Genomic DNA, 21198 nt, shown 5'->3' with positions numbered 1-21198 from the left:
ATACATGACAACACATTATCGCACATGCTTTTGTGCACAAAGACGCTACTTTCGGCAGTCACTCTATTTTGTTCAATTCTCATCCTTATGCCCTCACATAGACCAAAGAATGTCCCAACACACATATATACAACAAAAATGGGACGAAGATGAAAGAGAAGAGAAAACACGCAACACTCACAAAGAGTTCATATCTACACATGCAAATACCATAGGCTTGCCCTTATTTTCTATGTTCTCATCCTAGGTTCGTTCGGTTGTGATCACATTAGGACTTGTTCCGGCTTGTAATGTAGGCTTAGGGACGGGTAGGATACTTTCTGGGTATTAGTGACTCACCCTCCTTGACGCTACTACATCTTTTTACCTTGATTCGCCTCTAATCTTTCCAACCCCTTTATTTTCTTTTACGGTTTCGACCTCGATGTGGTTTTATTCCTATCTAACTCGCAATTCTTTTTGTGTGTCAATTTTCTGATGATTTTTTTTTCTACCACATCGACTCTCTATTAACAAATTCCACCACCCCCAACCTTTGTTCTCAACATCTACTTCACACTTGATTCACCCCCAACTTAGGCGCTTGGCCTCGTCTATCTAGTAGCATCAAGGAGGGAATGGGTGCGAAGATGGGTAAATTCCACAATGGGTGAGGTTTCATTCGACTAACCAAGAAAAAGGTCAAAAAGGCTCAAAAAAAAAGGACACTAGTGATATTTTCAGCTTTTCGAGAGGCTTATTTAGGCACAGTGACTTTACACAAAGAAAGCCTAAGATCATTTCACAACCAAACTAACTTTCGTATTTCAAACAAGACTAACCAGGCAAGTTCTAGATTATACATGCGTAAACAGAATTAGACTAACAACTCACACACACATCGGCATAAGGACAATCATGTTTACACTTGTGACCTCCTAAGTAGTTATTCATCACACACAGCATTCCAATAATCCTAATGTCATATAAAGAATCAATCATGTCAAACACTAACTGTTCCAAGTATGCATTTTTCAATGTTTCTGAGGGGTCAAAGTTTTCACAAACCACAACACATGTCAGCGGTTCTCAAGTAACACCGAATAAGTCAAAATTATTCTATTCAACCTAAGCAACATCCTAAACATTCCAGTTTCAACAAAATCAAACCCCTCAGGAAAAGAACTCTGGCAAAGAAAAGCCGAGGGGGTGCCTAAACAAATATTTACACTACTCTAATCGCAAATTAGTCCCACCCCAACTTAAGGATCAAGCACTGTCTCAGTGCGTCAATTATAAGAACGAGGGAAAAGAAATGGTACCTTGGGGCTGTGAGCACCTCATGACTGGCCCGCCGCATCCGGCAGGTGACTGGAGGACTCTTCTGGTTGGCGCTGCGGCTCGGCTAGTGACTGAAAGATCGCCTGCTGCAGGTCCTTCTTTTCAGTCCTCTTTAATCTCCCAGCCAACTCCTCTGGGTCCTCAGATGAGTCAAGGACCCTTTTCCCAGTATTGCGGACAGAGGGTTCAGCCTCTTCCGTCTCCTCCTCCGAATCAAGCAAATCCAGCACCTTAAACGTAGTAGGCAAAATGGAACGTGGTGCTGGTGCTTGTGCTGCTATCATCCCATGCCCCTTGAGTGTTTCAAGCTCCTTTTTCAGCTTCTCCAACTCACTCCTCAAAGAACTAGACTCCCCACCGGGTGTGGTCTGCTCTCGAGCCAACAATCTCGCCTCAAAGCTGTCAAGTCTAGCCTGATACACCTCATACTTTTTCTCGAAATCTTCACGGATCTCTGTGGTTGCCTCATTAACCAGCTGCTGCACTATTTTCATCACCTTTGGCCTGAATTGTTGTAAGATTTTAGCAACTTACCTTTCGGTCCGCACCGCCTTGATTGCAATCTGACTATAGTTAGCCGGGCTGAAGTGCAGCAACCCCAGCTCTGGATCAGCAGGCTCGGCTGTTGCAGCAGCAGTGGCGGACCCCGAAGGAGGACCCTGTGTGGCCTGAGGTGGTGGTGGAGGTCTTGCCTCAGAAATACCTAATGTGGCTGCATCATGTGTATGGATGGCATCCGGAACACCTGTCGTGGCATCCTCAGGCCCGGTAGTAGAAGCACCAAACTCGGACCCTACCGGATCAGTCCCATAAGCACGGCTCGGAATCAATTCTAGCTGAGTGTCGTCGTCATCACCGAACTGATCTGCCTCCCGGTCCTTTTTGCTTACCGCCTTGTTTTTCCTCCAATCCCCTACATGTGCAGCTGTAATGGTACCGTCCCAATCTGGGAGTGGAGTTATCCAAGCCCGTCGACACAACGCCGTGATCAGGCACGGAAACACCATGTTCTGGTTGGGCTTATGTGCCCGGACATGCAGCTCTTCAGCTATCAGTTCCCCATATCCATCAGGTACCGTGACATGAAAGATGCAATAGTGACTGCTTGATTTGTGGAAAGGGTATTATCTTCCTGTGTTGGGGTGATCCTGTACCGCAGCAAGGTCCACCAAAATTTTGCCTCTGTGGACAAACAGCTTTTACTGATTTTTACTTTCCCATCAGTGGTCCATTTTTGCTCATGTGGCTCCGATGTTATAATTGTCGCGGTCCAATCCCGGACAGATTTCTTGTCCTTCATGTCTCGTTTGTCCAGGAACAGGCTCAGATCAGTAGGAGACACAAAATCATCACCGAACAGGACCCTATTGATGGCTGTGGAGGAAATATTAACCAGGGTGTTCCTGACCGTCACATTTTCCAGCATTGGGATCTGATGCCAAGCAAGACTCGGCTTTTTCATCGACTTCAAGACGGCCTCATAGGATGCATAGAACTCCCGCACAATGTGCGGAGCATACTCTCCTAGCTCAGGAGTGAATGCATCTAATTTGTAGCCTTTGATGGTATCATCTAGCTGTGGGTGAGCTGAAATACCATCGAAAATTAGTCGCGTTCTTCAAATATTTTCCTCGACGACTGCCCACCAGTCTCGGACCCGGCCATCCCTTAATCATATAACTCCTTTGACCCCTTTACCGAGAACCGCAATTTTTCTTCATTCAATTGTTTGGTCCTGACGACCAGCTTACGCCCCTTAGGCGGCGTACTATTAACCGGATCACTGCCCTCATTAGGCCCTGCTGAGTCACTCTCTGGTGGAGTCTGGGTGGTCTCCCCCCTGCTTGATGCTTCCGCGTCAGAATCCCCCTCTTGAGACTGGGAGGCTTCCGACGCAGACTTTGATGGAGTAATAGGTAAGGGCAAGGTGGATGGGGTTGCCATTGTGTCTTGGGTGGGGGCCCCCCGGACTTTTGGTGGCGGTATAACCTCGGCGTACTCGGATCCTGATTGTTCCCCTTCCGAAGTGGAAGGTTCATCTATCAACCTTGAATCCGAGCGCGCTCTCTTTTTCTTTCCCGTTCTGTGGGCACCCGCTCTCGTTGCTTTTCTTTTCTGACCCATTCCTGCAAAAGACACCACATATTAGTTACCATAGAATAATCAACCAAAGAGAAGAATATATGACTGTGCACAGAATACATGTTCTGTCAGTGGTCGTAAACACAAAAGACGAACCGTAAACTGGTTTACGGTCCGTAAACTGGTTTACGGTCCGTAAACTGCGATCGTCAATTGAGCAATCATCTTCTGAATATTCTGTCCCTTGGTGAAATCTTAAATACGGACCGTAAACTGGTTTACGGTCCGTAAAGTGAGATCGTAAACTGGGATTCCCTTTTTTGGATGTCAGTCTGTCCACTATCAATCTTAAATACGGGACGTAAAGTACAATACGGTCCGTAATGTGCAGTAGTGATTTGCACCACAGACAGACACATATTTTGACTTCACAATTCCATTGCACATTATGGTTTCACATTGTGTTCGGGGCTTAGGTTACTCAGACTTCACCCATTTTCTACCAATTTTCAAAATTCTCGCAGAGTCAAGCCATTGGTGAGCATACCAAAACTTCACCTATCATTTTCTCATAGTATATGCCAGCTTGGCATTCAACGAAGGTAGCGGTCATTTCTCTATCGCTCATCGGGGGTTGAACTAGGGCTGCTTCTGACCTCCAGCGTAACGCATACTCGCGGAATGACTCAGTTGACTTCTTGGTTAACTTGGTCATGTTGACCCTGTCTGGTGTGATGTCGGTGTTGAAACGAAATCGATCCATAAAGTCTAGGGCCATGTCACTCCAACCACGCCATTTACGGACGTCCTGTTGTGTATACCAAGTAAGGGCCTCACCAGATTAGCTTCTGATGAATAGCTTCAACCTTATGTTTTGATCTCTACCTACTCCAACCAGCTTGTCACCGTAAGCCCTTAAGTGTGTATGGGGATCGCCGGTTCCATTGAAAGTATCAAATTTCGGCAGTTTGTAGCCTGCGGGTAAGTCAACGTCAGGCTGAACACACAGATCCTCATATCCTACACTCTTGCTTCCTCTGGCAACTTGAAGGTTTATCATTGCCTCTTTAAGGCTGTGGATCTCTTTTAGCAATATGTTATCTGCCCCTGCTTTTGCATCCTTTTCCATTTCCTCGTATTGATCTATCTCATGTTAGAATCTGACCGTTACTGGGTTGATGAAGGCTTGTGTTTCCGCTGCATATATCGGAGGAACATATTACGTATTAGGAGTGGCAAAATGTACCCCTTGTATATGTTGGGTTGGATAAGTTTGGACAGTGGAAGTGTTTTGGACTGGAGGTGGTGTGTTATAAGTGGTGTTTATAGGTAGTTGATTTTGGTGAGTTTAGAGGAGTATTTGTAGGTGGTGGATTAGTGTTGGTGGGTAAATGAATGTAAGGAGTATGAACTTGTGATTGATTTGGTGGGTTGACGGGTGGTGGATTTGGAGTAGCATAGGTAGTGTAGGTGGGTGGTTGACTTTGTGGAGGAGTATAGGTAGTGTAGCTAGGTGGTTGACTTTGTGGAGGAGTATAGACGGATGACAAATTTGGTGGATTTGCGAGGGTGCTTGGAGGGAAGTTGTTGTTGGTAGGTGCATTGTTTTGTGGAGGAAAATGTTCAGGAACTGGAGATTCGAGTGATGGAAAACGAGGTGGGTTTGGTGCGACAGTTCTGGGTTTAGGAGGTGGATTTTGAAGTGTAACGGATAGGTTGGTCAGGTCCCTAACCCGATTTAGTTCGCCACGTAGGTCCTCAATCTCTTGAGTCAGGCGGGCGATATGTTCGTCATGTTGAATAGTGGTTCTGTGTTTGGAAGTCTCGGGGGGATCACTAGATATTACGATGTTTTCCAAACCAGTTGAAATAGTTGTGGCCAGATCAGACATAATGATTTCTTTTCCTTGAACAACCCAACTATGACGAGGTAATGATGACGTTTTTGACCTTGTGAGGTAAGGGTGGTCGGCCAGCTCGAGTGTCAACACGAATCAACTCTTTTGGGAATAAAAATAAAAGAAAAAGAAAACATAAAAAATGCAAATGATATTAGTTTCATTAGCACATCTAGGCAAAGTCATTATCACGTAAAGTCAAGTAAGTCATGTAGCAAATAAATCATCAAGTAAAGTCAAACAAGTTGTCAAACGAATATATCAAATAATAATGCGTCCTAATATGCATATGACCTCTTTGTGCCAGAGGTAGGCCTATCATTTGTTTGAAGGGTAAAGTGTGTCATAATACGTCATCCCATTGCTTTTGGCTAATTAAACAAATTCTATTCCCGAAATAAAGTACAAAAGTAATGTAATGTTTATTACATATCAAATGAATACAACATTAAATGTTTCCTAATCTAAGTAAAATAAATACAATTTCCTATGTCTAAATTTCCTAGCTCCATTTTGTGATGTCCTTGATTTTCGTCATTTGTCGTACTCTAATGTAAATCCATACCTGTCATAGAAACGTTAGTCGTCCCCTCCCTCCCAAAGTTTAATTAATTAAAGCAAATAGTCCATATTTAGGCACTGTTATCCTTCAAACATGCATATAAAGTACGATTAGTGGCACTCGGGGTCGTGAACCCGCTTGGACGTTTGGGTAAAGTCATCTAATGGTTTTAATACACCAAGGGTATTAAACCTCCTAGGTCATGAAATGTATGCTCCTAATAAAGGGTGTTGGTTTAGCTCTACCCTAGGTTGACTAAGAATGGGTTTCTTATGACACAAGGTTCTCCCAAGTGGACAACTTGGGAGTGGAAAGTCCGTGGCTGTCGACTGCACTGCCGATCGACTAAATCCACAAGATCAATCCAACTAAAGGGTAATTTTTTAGTGTACGGCCGCGAACCGCGAAACCGCTTTAAGTGTGTGAATTTGTGTGAATTTTCCAGGAGTGAAGGAAAATGATACGGGATGACAGTTTATCAAAGCAGTAACATTTAAACAGTTTATATCAACCAAACCATTAATCACGCAAGCAATTTATAGCATGTAAAACAGTTTAGGCAAATAAAGTAACTAAGTTGGCACACAAAACCTAATTAGCAACTAAATCTGTTATGGTGAGAACCTAATTACATCCCCAAAAGAGTCGCCAAGCTATTATACCCCATTTTAACCGGGGTCAAAATAGTTTATAACATTCAGGTAATTCCGGGGTTAATTAGAGTTTGGAGTCGCCACCTAATTATTTCTGGTGAATTAGGACACCTAAAGTTAATTAAAGTAATTATCTAAAGTTGATTTTATTTTAAAGTCTACGAAACCAAAAGATTTTATGTACGGGTTCAACTAATCTAGAGGGAAGGTATTAGGCATCCTCTAATTCCATTAATAATTGTTAACCGACCGGACTAAAATTTAATTAGGCTAAAAACGTAAATGTATCGTTTTATAGCATTAAAGAAATAATTTATAAGAATTACCAAAGTTACAGATAAATATATAATAATGCTATTTAAAATAGGACTTGTAGAAAAAATAATAGTCTTCATATAAATAATAGCTTTTAGGAAGAGATTTGGCAAATTTGAATTTTAGATAAAATTACATTATATGAATAATGGCGATGTAGAAAAATCTAGACTTATTTTATTTTATAAATAGGATGCAAAAGGAGGTGAGTTTTCTTTTTATTAACTTTATTTAACTATATTCGGCTAAAAGTATGCATAGTTGAATACGTCTTAAGAATAATGTTTATAAAGTATACTTGGATTAATATTTACCTATTAGTGACGTTTTGAAATTTTTAAGATAGTAAAATAAAGTATGATTCCCTTTGACTCAAAATATGTAGTCATGCTGTTTTGAAAACCAATAATTCTAAGAAAGATAAATATTATGAGTATTATAAATAACGTAATATAAAAAGAAGAAAAAATGAAATTTATGGAATTAATTATTGGTTTCTCTTTTAGACTAACCACCCATTATACTAACATTAACCAATTAATCCTACTATGGTTCATTCTAGCTAAGAAAACCAAAACAAAGTAAAATGTTAGTTGCATAATACAAGTTAGACACACAAAATAAAATAAAAGGGGGAAGCAAATATAATTAATGGGCTCGGCCCATTTTAGAACTGCTGCTGCGATTGTTTCTTTCGCCATGTGGGATTTGGCCCAAGAATCTTTATATGCCGCGGATTGGAATGATTCGAGAGGGACATTTCGTTGGGCTTTGGCCCAACACCAAATGCGGAAGATTGATGAGTCCCTCGGACTCATATGCGATAGTCATGCACAAAAATGAAAGGAAAAGGATTAGTATAGTGATGTAATTCTTATAAAAGAAAGACGAGTGAACAAAGTGCAGCAACATTGTCATTTAATTCACATCAACATGTAAGTACAAGGAAGACCCTATAAACATATACATGACTCAGTACATAAGATGCAAACAGTCAGTTATTAATTGTCAAGAAATTAGGCAAGCGGCATATGCTAATTTTTTATGGCACATGCAGAAAGAGGCAAGAAATGAGAAGCAGCAGAAAATATGTAGGGAACAACATCCATGGAATCTGTGTTTGGAGTACTGAATTTCTTTTACAACACCGACATTAAAATTATCTAATCCAATAGGCATATAATGGTATTAGTACAATGGATATTACAACTAGAAATCACACATGGTACAAATTTCATATTGTTCCTTTTACTAACCACATTTAACACTAACGAATATTACGACAGAAGCATCTGAACTCTATGAATGCAGTATGAAGCGACGAATGACGATGATGAGGCAAGAAGAAGATAATATTTGTTCAATGCGCAAGAGTTTCCTAAGTTGACTCAAGGTTCGCAGGCATGCTACCGAACACGCAACAAACTGATTTTGGCAAAAAACAGAGGCATTCAAGGGCATTTGCAAGTTCGGATCATTTCTAAAATGTGGTAAAAAAAACAGAGAGAAAGAAGAGGAACAAACGGAAGAGGACAGGTTCAAGCGAAAACAAGAATGTAAAACTAAAATGCATATGCATCCGAAGATTAGATCATATTATTCAGTAGCCCATACTTTGAGTATATTCTTAAACTAAATCATTTTTTGAACAGATGGAAGGAATACTAAAAACTGCAAATGATTCATACTTCTCAATTCGCATACCAAATCCACGTAATACTAAGATGCTTATAGAATCAAATCAATCAAACCATGTTGAACTTTAAACAGGTAGCAAACACGAATATACACGAATCCTATCAAGCTACTAAGACTAGATTCACTAATGACGGAACACTCGTAAACAAACTAAACTAACTGAAACGACAAACATGTGTGAACGCACAAACACTTATAAACTGAAATTAAAACACACCAGCTTAAACATAAACGTGTAGGACTGTTAACTACTGAACTGGAAAATTAAACTAAGACGCGAACACATGCACGTTATTAGAACCGAAGTTAAACTAATTAAAACATGAATATACATAACCCGGCTAAGTTACCAAACCGCAACCCGACCAACTGAAACAACCAACATATGTGATCACATAATCACTTTTCAAGCTACTAAAACTGGAAATTGAACCACTTAAAGAAGGATTGTTTACCTTCCGCGGGTACAGTGAACTAAGGCAATGAGGTCTCGAATCCACTCTCTCGTATTGATAGATCCGAACTTCGAGCCAAATAAAGTTGATTGAAAGTATTAAGGTCTTTAAAGAACTAAAGTTTTTGTATTTTTTCTTGGGTGAATCCAATGAAAAAAGGGCCAGAACTCTGGATTTTGTATTACCAGTCCTCCTCTCATTTCTTTCTTTCTTTCTTTTTTTCGGCTGAGGGCTTAATGCCTCATTTTATAGGTGATAGAGGCTAGGGCTTCGCTTTAATTCTGGGCGGGATTTGAAAAAAATGGATTCAAAATCGAGTCAAAGACCCGTGCTAATCCGAACGTTGAAGGGGTTCAAGTGTTTTGATTCGGATTCTTTCCCGAAATGGACTGAATTCCTCTGGTCTTTGAGGATGTGTTGTGTCTTAAACAAAAGAAATGGAATCCTCTGTCATTTCAATGACAGAACAACGACATGAGGACAGGTTTTGCGTGGAAATGGAAAGACAAGGTCGTGTAAGGTTAAAAGAGGACTGTGGTTTTGCTAAATGGAGGGGAAGAGAGGAAAGAAGAGAGAGGGAGTAGAGAGAGGAGTGTTGCGGCTGTGCTCTCTCTTTTGTGAAGAAGATATTTAGGGATTTAGTTGTAGTGGGCCGCTGGTTTGGGTAAGGAGTGGGCTGGATCGAGTGAAAGGTTGGGTAATTTAGTTGGGCTGGCCGAATTGCGTGGGTTGCGAATTTGTGGGTTTGATCATTTAGATTTTGGACCATTAATTGACTGAAGTTTCATGGCATTTTCTCCTTTAATCTTAATTCCTTTTGGGCTTCTAACTAGTACAATATATACATGTGAATACAATTAGTAATTAATATGTAAAAGTAGAGGGCTTAATAAAGTATAATTAATTTAACGAATACAAATCCTAAAATGAAACGATGACAAACTATTTAAAATTTTTAATAAAGTAATGAAAGTCACGATGTTAATAGTAATAAAAATAGTAGTGAAAATAAAATATTTAGCTCGTCAATAAATTTAGAAGCCCGAAGAAATAAATAGAATAAAGGAGGGACAAAATTGGGTGTCAACAGTTGCTTTACATACCAGTACAATTAAAGTGTACTGACGTCCCCTTTATTTTCCTGGGGGCCTGCATTTCACGATGCAGATTTACAGGACGATGGATTAGCACGTTAGGACTCAGCACGCATCAGCTTTTGGTGAGCCCCATTCTATTCGGCGTTTTAGCTTTACTTATGTTTATTTCAGTCATGCAATTAAGGTATGCTAGGGGCCTTATCCCGATAAACAAGTTAGTATTCAGATTCATGTAAGAGATTTCATAGACTAGTCAGTTATGTTATGTCAGATATTCAGAGTCGTCTATCCATTTTGGCACATTATTGTTATGTTTATTCAGACTATTCTGCATTATGAAATTATGATATTTTCAGACCTATGATTTATGTCCCACGCTTTACTTAAATTATGAATGTTCATAGTTATTTCGCATTAGTTCATGCCCGGGTTGAGTTAGGAAGCCATGTGGTTCGCTCGATCACATGTAGTCAGGCATCGAGTGCCGTCCCAGTCCATGGTTTGGGGCGTGACAAAGCTTGGTATCAGAGCAGGTTCAAGTGTCTTAGGGAATCTATGAAACCATGTCCAGCGGGGTCACTTTTATATGTGTGTGGACCCCACACATATAAACAATTGACCACCAAGACATCTAAATTGTCTCACTTTTTTCATACTCTAGAATCGTGCAGTTAACTATGCTTTCAGGAATTCTTCTAACTCATACATATTACGTATTTCAGCTAGTGCCTGCAAAAAGGAAGTACACCAACAGGACCACAGCTACCAGTCAGAGGGTTACCACTAACGTTACTCCAGAAGTGGAGCCTCAGACTGAAGAGTTGCATCAGATACCGAAATCCCAGCTGCAGAGAGGCCTGCGGAGGTCCGCACCACCGCTACTCCATAGCCCAATACTACTAACAAAGATGTTAGGGAAGCCATTCAGCTGCTCACCCAGATTGTTTCTAATCAAGCCCAATGCCAGGAAAGGGCTCCTAACGCTAGTTCTATTGGTGGATCAGACAGTTCAAGGACCAAGAAATTCTTAAACTTAAAGCCTCCAGTGTTCACAGGGTCTAAAAAGGAGGAAGATCCGTAGAACTTCATTGATGGTCTTCAGAAATTCTGTCAGGTTATACAAGACACTGAGACAAATTAGCAAAGTTGGGAGCTTATCAATTGCAAAATGTTTCCCATATTTGGTATGAGACATGGGAGCAGTCCCGCAGGGAAGATGTGTATCCGACAACGTGGGGCGAGTTTTTAGATGTTTTCATTGACCACTTTTAGCCAATTAAGGTCAGAGAGGCGAACGCTTACGAGTTTGAGAGACTCAGACAGAATGGCATTAGTGTGAATGAATATTATCTCAACTTTGTTTCCTTGGATAGGTATGCTCAGTATATGCTACCTGATATGAGAGCCATAGTTAGGCGTTTTGTGTTGGGGCTTATACCATATTTGCATGGTGACGCTAATATTGCCGCTCAGAATGACAAGATGACCGTCACCAAGATGGCTGCTTTTGTGCAAGGTAATGAGGAAAGACTAAAGGAAGAGGAAGCTCTTCAGAAAGAGAATGACAGGGAATTCAATAAAAAAGCTAAGTCTGCATGTAACTTCAGTCATGGGAGAGGTGGAGGCAGCAAATTCTTCAAGAACATATCATCAGGACCTGCTCCATCTACAGCCAGTGCCCCAGCCCCAAAGTTAAGGAATGATCAGTGTTCTAGGCCGAGTTACCCTATTCTCAGGCTAGTGTGGGTCAGAAGACTTATGACATTCTGGCTTGCAGCAAGTGTGGTAAGAGACACCCAGGGGTGTGTCGCATGGGTATGGATGTTTGCGATGGGTGTGGCCAGCAGGGCCATTTTTAGAGAGATTGTCCATCAGCGAGACAGGGTACCGGAGTTAATGAGGCTCAGTCCACAAATTCAGCGGCACCTCAAAATTCACAAGCCCAGTCGGGGCATGGTGCGGCTAAGTCTGGAAATGCAGGCGCAGGTCAAAATTACTTGTATGCTTTAGCAAGTCGTCAGGATACAGAGACACGTGCAGATGTTGTCATAGGTACATTAACAATTTTCACTTTTGACGTCTATGCCCTTATTGACCCAGGATCCACCTTATCTTATGTGATCCCATTTGTTGCGAAGAAATTTGGGATTGAACCAGAAAAGTTGCATGAACCCTTTGAGGTGTCCACCCCAGTTGGGGAATCAGTTATAACTAGACGTATTTATAGGGGTTGCCCAGTTTTAGTCTATCACCATAGAACTATAGCCGACTTAGCAGAGTTGGAGATGGTAGACTTTGATGTAATCATGGGTATGGATTGGTTATCTTCATGTTATGCCACAGTGGGTTGTAGAACCAAAATAGTGAGATTTGAGTTTCCTGATGAACCAATTATAGAGTGGAAGGGTAATTTAGTAATACCTAGGGGTAGGTTTAGTTCCTATCTAACAGCCAGAAATATGATTTCCAAGGGGTATATTTATTACTTAGTTCGATTCAGGGATATAGATGCCCAGACTCCAGCCCTTCAGTCCGTACCAGTCGTTAATGAGTTTCCAGAGGTCTTCCCCGAAGATCTTCCCGGAGTTCCTCCTGACAGGGAGATTGACTTTGAAATTGATCTACTTCCATACACTTAGCCAATATCTATTCCGCCATAGAGAATGGTTCCTACAGAGTTTAAAGCTCAGTTAAAATATCTCCTTGACTAGGGATTTATTAGACCAAGTGTTTCACCTTGGGATGCGCCAATCTTGTTTGTCCGAAATAAAGATGGTTCCTTACACATGTACATTGATTACCGTCAGTTGAACAAGGTCACCATTAAGAATAGATACCCTCTTCCCAAGATAGACGATTTGTTTAACCAACTTCGGGGTGCCTTGTGCTATTCCAAAATTGACCTCAGTTCAGGATACCATCAGTTAAAGGTTAAGGAAGTTGATATTTTGAAGACCGCCTTCAGAACCCGTTATGGTTATTTTGAATTTCTTGTCATGTCATTTGGATTGACAAATGTACCAGCTGCTTTCATGGATCTTATGAACAGGGTCTTCAAGCCTTATCTCAATTTATTCGTCATTATCTTCATTGATGATATTTTGGTGTATTCTTGTAGTGAGGCTTAACATGCAGAATATCTCAGAATAGTGTTGCAGACACTTCAGGATCGTAAGCTTTCTGCTAAATTCTCAAAATGTGAATTTTGGCTCAAGTCAGTGGCGTTTCTCAGCCACGTGATTTCAGGTGAAGGCGTGAAAGTTGATTCTCAAAAAAATGATGTCGTAAAGAATTGGCCTAGACCCACCTCAGTTTCTGACATAAGTTTTTTGGGTCTAGCAGGCTATTATAGATGTTTCATAAAGGGATTTTCCTCTATTTCTTCTCCATTGACTAAGTTAACTCAGAAAAAGATTAAGTTTCAGTGCTCAGAATCATGTGAGCAAAGCTTTGAAGAGTTGACAAAGAGGTTGACTTCTGCTCCAGTTTTGATGCTACCAGAGGGAACCGAAGAGTTCGTTGTATATTGTGATGTTTTGGGAATTGGTCTTGGATGTGTCTTAATGTAGCATGGTAAGGTTGTAGCTTATACATCTCGTCAGCTTAAGACTCATGAAAAGAATTATCTAACTCATGACTTAGAGTTGGTGGCCGTGGTTTTTGCACTTAAGATATGGCATCATTATTTATATGGAGTAAATGTTGATATTTTCACCGATCATAAAAGCCTGAAGTATATCTTCAAGCAAAAGGAGCTAAATCTTAGGCAGAGAAGATGGCTCGAATTGCTTAAGGACTATGATGTGGATATTCTCTATCATCTTGGGAAAGAGAATGTAGTAGTCGATGCTCTTAGTCAGTATTCCATGAGAAGTTTAGCTCACGCTGACGCAGATAAGAGAGTTATGACAAAGAAAGTTCATCGCTTAGCTAATCTAGGAGTTCGACTCTTGGACTCTGAAGATGGTGGTGTTGTTGTTCAGAACAGAGCTCATTCCTCCTTAGTGGTAGAAGTTAAAGAGAAGCAGTTTAGTGATCCCTACTTGATACAACATAAAGCGGAGATTCACAAGCATAAGACAGCGGCTTATGAACAAGGGGAAATAATGGTACCTTGAGGTACCGAGGCAAATTATATGTTCCAGATGTAGATGGGCTCAGAGAGTGAATTATGTCAGAAGCTCACAACTCCAGGTATTCCATTCACCCAGGTTCCACTAAGATGTACCATGATCTTAAAGAGATTTATTGGTGGAATGATATGAAAAAGAATGTAGCAAATTTTGTGGCTAAGTGTCTGAATTGTCAACAAATGAAAGCCGAACACCAGAGGCCTGGTGGTTGGGCCCAGAATATTGATATTCCTGTTTGAAAATGGGAGATGATAAACATGGACTTCATAACAGGTCTACCTCGTTCATCCCGTAGACATGACTCGATTTGGGTGATTATGGACCGACTTACTAAGTCAGTGCACTTCTTGCCAGTTAGGACAATCGATTCAGCAGAAGATTTTGCCAAGTTGTATATTCGCGAGATTGTCAGATTGCATGGGACTATAGTTTCTATTATTTTAGATCGTGGTGCTCAGTTCACAGTGAACTTCTAGAAATCCTTTCAAAAGGGATTGGGTACCAAGGTGAACCTCCGCACAGCTTTCCACCCTCAGACAGACGGCTAGGCAGAGCGTATCATTCAAACTCTTGAGGACATTTGAGAGCATACGTCCTATATTTTAAAGGTAATTGGAATGATTACTTGTCCCTCATTGAGTTTTCTTATAATAATAGTTATCATGCTAGTATCAAGATGGCACCGGTTAAAGCTTTTTATAGGTGAAGGTGTAGATCACATATTGGTTGGTTTGAAGTTGGTGAAGCAGAGTTGTTGGGACAAGGTTTGGTCTATCAGGCTATCGAGAAAGTCAAGTTGATGTAGGAGCATTTGAGAACGACTCAGAGTCGCCAGAAGTCTTATACAGATGTGAGACGAAGAGACTTAGAGTTTCAAGTTGATGATTGGGTATTCCTTAAAGTCTCACCCATGAAGGGTGTTATGAGATTTGGGAGGAAAGGGAAGCTTAGCCCCAGATATATTGGACTTTATAGAATCCTGCGAAGGGTTGGTCAAGTAGCTTTTGAGCTTGATTTGCCACAAGAGTTGGCTGTTGTTCATCCAATATTCCATGTGTCTATGTTGAGGAAGTGTGTAAGAGACCCGTCGCTAGTTTTTCCTACTGACACTATACCTATTAAGGATGGCCTAACCTATAAAGACATCCCTGTAGCAATCCATGATCGTCAAGTTCTCAAGTTGAGAACTAAGGAAGTTGCCTCAGTTAAAGTTTTATGGAGGAGTCAAAAAGTTGAAGAGACTACATGGGAAGTCGAAGAATACATGAAATCCATATATCCCCATTTGTTTGAAGAGCAAGCAGAGAACACTCAAGGTAGCCCTTCCATAATCCATGGCATGTCTCATGTTTCATGCTCATGTCATGTATCCAGTGCCTATGTTCCATGTCTTAGTATTTATGTTTCCATGTAACCATGTCATGTTAATTCGGTCTCTATGTTTCATGTCATGTTTCCTTCACGTTCATGTATTCAAGCTATGTCCAGTCCCAATCTTAACCATTACCCATCATTCGAGGACGAATGATCCCCAAAGGGGAGATATTGTAACACCTCATACCTTTAAACTAAGCCGCGTCTATGACACAGGGATCCCGGAAGCAAAAAGGGGGACTTTAAGTCGGAAAAAAAAAAACTTGACTTAGTTCTACAGGTGGAATTTAACGGCCAAAGGGACAGATCATCGATTGATCGATAGCCCGTCAAAATGGACTATCCCTAGCAACCTTGTTTTGCATACACTCTGGAATTTCTCAGACTACTGACAGTACGGTCAAATCGACGAACTGTCAATAATGAACCGTTAAAAATAAATTCGAACCGTCGACACGTCGACAGACCGTCAAGTGCACCGTCAATCCTCCCCGATAGCAATCAGTAAAAATACGACACTTCATTCTAAAAAGTCAGTTTTCACAATTCCAAAGCCTTAGTACAAATGTTTTCTTCTCCCATCAATCAAAAACATCAAGGTAAGCCATTCCAAGTCAATTCTAACATGTATTCATGTAATCTAACAAGGGTTCATCATTCCTAACGATGGGTTTTCAGGAAAACCCATCTCAAGGTTCAAAGTTTAAGCTTTTGGAATTCTATTACAAGTTTTGGAGCATTTACTGGTATGTTGGGTTTCTAACTATGTAGGAAACATTATTGTTATTCCCTACACCATATTCTTCCATGATGATACAAAATCTCATCAAAACTAGGGTTCTAGACGTGTTCATGATAACCCCAAGTACATGTATCATGATATACCATGTTTGTATTAATAATTCGTTATTGTGTTCTTGATATTCCATTTTGGCTATTAAGAATTTGTCCATAATCCATGAAAACCCATACTTTGCATTCCATGGGTTTTTAAATGCAAGATATGAACTTTTATGTATATTTTCATGAAATACTACATGCATATGTGTTTTCATACAAGTTATACTATGTACTTATATCCATGTTAAACTATACTCACGAATCATGTTTTCAGGCCATGTTTATGAATCAAGTTTACAAGTTGTGATTACAAGTCATGTTATACAAACCATTGGCCCAGATGCCAACTATATCCATGTTCACGTTGTTGGGAGTAGCATAGGTTTTCCCAGAAGGCTCAGATAGCCTGAAACTACATATGCCAACGTAGGGAAGGGTCGCTCCGCCTAGATTAAGACGACACCTTCAAACAGTTGAATTGAATCCATTTTCATGTCATGCTTATATCTCATACCCTGGCAAGGTGTGAGGCTGTTCTGCTGGTCGGGCCAGGTACCAGACTCCACGTACCCACGTGGTGATTCCATGTTGTCAGTTATACTACGGCTCACCCACCAGTTATATATATATATATATATATATATATATATATATATATATGCATATGAAACGTTTCACTCACGTTATACATTTACTCATTTCAGATGATGCTCATGTTCATGTTCAGCTTACAGTTTCAGTTCTATTATTTCATGTGTCATATTTACTTCATTCAGTTATTTTACATACCAGTACAATTCAAGTGTACTGACGTCCCCTTTAATTGCCTGGAGGCCTGCATTTCACGATGCAGATTTACAGGACGACGGATCAGCACGTTAAGACTCAGCATGTATCATCTTTTGATGAGCCCCATTCTATTTAGGGTTTTAGCTTTACTTATGTTTATTTCAGTCATGCATTTAAGGTATGTCAGGGACCTTCTCCCGGTAAACAGTTTAGTATTCAAATTCATGTCAGAGGTTTCATAGACTAGTCAATTATGTTATGTCAGATATTCAGAGTCATCTAGCCATTATGGCTTATTTTTATTATTATGTTTACTTCAGACTATTCCGCATTATGATATTATGATATTTTCAAACTTATGATTTATGGTCCCACGTTTTACTTAAATTATGCATGTTCATAGTTATTTCGCATCAGTTCATGCCCATGTTGAGTCAGCAAGCCATGTGGTTCACTCGATCACATGCAGTCAGGCATCGAGTGTCGTGTTACGCCTAGGCCATAGTTCGGGGTATGATAAATCCCTTGAGAAGAAAAGAACTCAGTAGGCAAAATACCAGATCCCAGTTCATAGGCATTATCTAATCTCACAATATTAACTTTCTTGTTAAATTGTCTCTCAACATAGGCTAGAACAAAAATTAGAATGGGGAAGGCATTTGATTTGGTAGATATAAGGTAAGTCCAAGTTGTCCTAGAAAAATCATCAACAATGGTGAGGAATTATATTTCCCCTCTATAAGTTTGAGTTTTGCAGGGTCCCCATGTGTTTATATGAATCATGTCAAAATAGTTATGTGATGAAATGCTACTATTAGGAAAGGGTAGTTTAGATTGCCTAGCCATGGGGCAAATATCACAAGGAAAGTCATGTACTTTAGAATGTTGCAAACAAATACCAAACATTTTTTTCATAGAAACATAAGGTAAATGTCCCAATGTAAAATGCCAAAGCTTGCTAAAAGTAGAGTTTTCTGAACTGAAATTCATTTCATTAATGGAAGTAGATGTACAATCACTAGAAACAGTACTTGGACAAGAAGATAAAGACTTAACATTAGAAACTACACGACTATTAGAAGTAAATGAACTAGGCTCGATAAATAAAGACTCTAAGGACTTGAAAAGACTGGATGTAGATGTGTCACTTTTCAGCAAATAAAGACCTCCAACATCTTCACCAAAAGTGTGTGTCCTCTGTCCTCTGCATTATATGGCCCTATATGAAACACCCCTTTTTAGTGAAAAGAATTTCAAGTTCAGTTTCCTGCACAAACTGACTTACAGAGAAAAGATTATGCTTGAAAGAGGGCACATAGAAAACATTAGTGAGAATAATATGTTCTGTCAAAATAACATCTCTTACATACTTAACTGTTTCCTTATAGGAATTGGGTAAAGTGACAAAAATAGGATGAGGTAATAACTTGAAATTGTGAAACAGTGATTTATCAAAAGTCATGTAATGTGAGGCCCCTATATCTGTTATCCAGGGGCTTGACTGAAATTTTGTGAGATATAAAGTGTAAGCAGTGAAAAAATTAGAAATACCATCAATATTTCCACTGTGGTGCTCCTCAGTACCAGATCCATTCTGCACTGATTTGAACATATCAATGAGTTGTTGACATTGATCCTTTGAGAAGTTCTGAATATTGAATCCAGAAGGCTTGTTGTTTCCATTCATTCTAGGAACTTAAACATCATTCATAGCAGCATTCCTTTCTTGACTAAAAGGAACTGATCCTGAACCCATCTCTTCAACTGTACTAGCCGCATTTGCTCTAGAATTGGTAAGGGTTTCATTGATTTGTTTGTAAACTTGAAATCTGATGGATATTCTATCAACCTATAACACCCTTGTCTAGTATGATTTGTTTTCTTACAATAAGTGCAAAATAGGTTGTTAGTAGAATTGTTGTTTTGAAAATTTCTGTGATAAGAAGACTAAGGATTTTCTTTCTTAGAGTTAAAATTTTTTGGATCATTCCATTTTATTTATACTAAAAGCAGATGAATCAAATGTTACCAAATTTCCAGATTGCACCTCCCTTTGTGATTCCTGATTTAGCATAATAGAATAAGTCTGACTAGTAGAAGGAAGTGGTTTCATCATGAGAATATTTTCTATAACTGATAAATATGCCTCATTCAAGCCCATAAGAAATTGTACTAGCTTGATTTCCTCATTCATTTTGTGGTTATGTTCCTTAGCTCCACATTTGCAATCACAACTACAGACCATGAAAGTGTTAAGAACCTTCAATTGATCCCATATTTTCTTTAGTTTGTTAAGATAGCTTGTAATATCACTTGTACCTTGTGTAATGTTGTTTAAATCTCTTTGAAGTTGAAATAACTTTGAACCATCTGGCTGACCATATCTCTCTTGAAACTCATTCCACAAATCTGAAGATGTCTATGAGTATAAAGGGATTTTAGAAATGTCTTTGCTCAAAGAGTTCAACAACCATGCAATGGCCATGTCGTTGCATCTTCTCCACTGCTCAAAGAGAGGTGAGTTTTCATTTGGAACTTCATATTTTGCATTTATAAAGGAAAACTTGTTTTTGGCTGAAAGTAATATCGGTATTCCTCTCTTCCAATTACCAAAGCTGGATCAATCAAAACTTATATTCAACAAATTCATTCTAGGTGAATCCGAAGCATTCAAATAATAAGGGTGATTAGGAGGAACAACATCAGATGATATTTTATCAGTAGATTCATTAGAGATCTCACTGGGTAAAGTGTTTCCTGTCATGTTATATTTAGAAAGAAAAGAAGAATTTGAACAACGAGATCTGTATTTAAACCTGCTCGGATACCATGAAGGATTTGAGAGAAATCAAATGAAGAACAAAGCAGAATTGGGAATTTTCTCTTGTATATTTCTGATTTATTGTATACAATGCTATGTCTATTTATACTATTCAACTAAGGACTGAATATGTAAATACTAGACATCGTAAATAAATAAAATAAATCGGTAAACTATCATAACAAACTTTGTCCTATACAAGTGTCATTTATATTGTATGCTAGAGTCTATGCTACTTATGATGTATATGAACTTGTTGGGCTGATATGTAAGCATCAAACAAAGGCCTCGTTATGTCCGAAACGTTTCATAGTTTTCTTGTTCTGAGCATTGTCTTCAACAAACACTGAAGCTTCTTTAATGACCATGGAGGCTTCAGTTTATCAGCATCATGTAACAACTTCTTTTTTTCTATAGACTATCAGTATCATGTAACAAACACATATGCATCTTAATTTCATTGTAATCCATAAGCAAAAAAATTTTAAATCAACAAAAAAAAGCGTTAAAACACAATTAATACAGTATCGTTTGTATATTTAAGTATAATTTTCTAGAACGTATGTGTCAAAGAATAAACACCAATGGTTCACTTATTAGATTGTCAATGACTCGATGTCATATGATGGTGTTGTTAAACTTGATGCCCGATAAAACCAAAATCCATCGTGACAAAGGTAGAGACTTCCATATAAGTAATCCATTCTAAAAAAAAAAAAAAAGTTTTCCTTTTTCCTCTGTCACTACCGTTCTTTGCTTGTGACCAAAAAGGCAACTAAAATAATAATAAAAATAATTAAATAGAGAAAATAATGATTAAATAAAAATGAGGAGACCATTCCTACCAGAGAGAAGTATCATTGTCATCCTCGAGTAAAAGAATGTACGGTATTAGTCCTCATCAGAACTCAAAGATCTTAAATAGGGATTCAAAAGTTTTAACCATAGCAGATAGTGTGAGGATTAGGAGAAACTTGCTTATCATAATTATGAGTATTCTCACATTTTTGTATAATAATGATGTATACATTGTCATAATTAAAGAATGTAAGAAGCTATGAATAACGTTTGCAATATTTTGCAATAATTAATTAAGGGAATTTACAATACCTTAACTAAAGAATTAAAGTTCACCTGTTGGACTTCTAATACTGCTTTTAT

At 39.2% G+C, this 21198-nt stretch overlaps 1 pseudogene; it reads left to right on the top strand.

Moving 5' to 3' along the window:
- Positions 1-21198, top strand: part of LOC132630313 (uncharacterized) — a 109621-nt pseudogene that overhangs the window by 6551 nt on the left and 81872 nt on the right.

Source organism: Lycium barbarum, chromosome 3, assembly GCF_019175385.1.
Source record: "Lycium barbarum isolate Lr01 chromosome 3, ASM1917538v2, whole genome shotgun sequence".
Taxonomy (NCBI): domain Eukaryota; kingdom Viridiplantae; phylum Streptophyta; class Magnoliopsida; order Solanales; family Solanaceae; genus Lycium; species Lycium barbarum.
Note: the sequence above shows the minus strand (reverse complement) of the source record. Positions and strands in the feature narration are given on the sequence as shown.